Genomic DNA, 1151 nt, shown 5'->3' on the forward strand with positions numbered 1-1151 from the left:
TTTTTGGTTTTTTTTTTTTTAAGATTCTTTCTTCCTTAATCCTTTGCTTTTAATAAAATCCTTTTTAAGGTTTAGTAATTTTTAGGGTGGACCTCACTTAATAAGGAATCTCCAGGATTCTTACACGTGTCTTTTCCTCTACAAGATCCTCATCGTTGACTATTCTTCCGAATCTTAACATTTTTTTCTTGAGGTCAAATCTTTATAACATTATAAATTCTTGTAAAGTAATGTTATGTAGTAGGAACTTCGCTTAAGGAAAGTGGTCGAATCAATTGATGGAAAAGTAAACCTAAGTGGTCTCGTTTTCTTCATATTATTATTCCAAAGACTGGAACTTTTGACAATTGTCCTCGTTGACCAACAAAATGGAAAATCCAAAGAGTATCTATTCTTAATTACATATTAGGATAAACAAAGTATTCATCTTTACATCAAAGTTTAAGAATCTTAATGGTATAAGTATATCCAAATTGACAATCTCATTATAATATGAGTCACATATTGGCTAAGATTTAAGATTCATATCTTGATCACATTTGGTATTGAATATATATCACACTTGTCATAAGATGATGGTATTATTAAGTAAGATTTTTATGGCATGTTTAAGGAAATTACATTACATTCTTTTTCAAAAGAAGCAATTAATAGAGGATTACAAAACATGAGATTTGTTTTCTCAATACATCTTTATCTATCAATCCAATCATCTTCATCATACATAAAAGAGACATAGACATAGAGAGATGAGTATATATTTTGTTTACATTATTATTACCCAATTGAGATTTTCTAAAACCCAAAAAAAGATTCAAACTCTGTGTCATTTTAAAATGGATGAATAATTATTTTTATTTTTTTGTGAAAACAAGTCACTCTTCAACATAATCATTCTTAACCTCTGATTTTATCTGATGCAAAGAGCCTTCATTGTCATCTTCAACACGATCAATCTCATTCTCTGATTCTATCCGCTTCAAAGATGCTTCATTATTGTCATCTCTTGAATCATCATCATTATCATAGTAAACACTTTGATCATCATCAGTTTTTGAGCTATGATTGTGCTCAAGATGACTATGCTTTTCCTCGTCCTCTTCTTCTTCTTCTTCTTCTTCTTCTTCTTCTTCTTCTTCTTCTTCTTCTTC

General features: G+C 29.4%; 1 pseudogene; it reads right to left on the minus strand.

Annotated features, from left to right (window-relative positions):
* Nucleotides 838–1151, minus strand: part of LOC104778900 — a 4370-nt pseudogene continuing 4056 nt past the window's right edge.

Source organism: Camelina sativa, chromosome 1 (assembly GCF_000633955.1).
Source record: "Camelina sativa cultivar DH55 chromosome 1, Cs, whole genome shotgun sequence".
Lineage (NCBI taxonomy): Eukaryota > Viridiplantae > Streptophyta > Magnoliopsida > Brassicales > Brassicaceae > Camelina > Camelina sativa.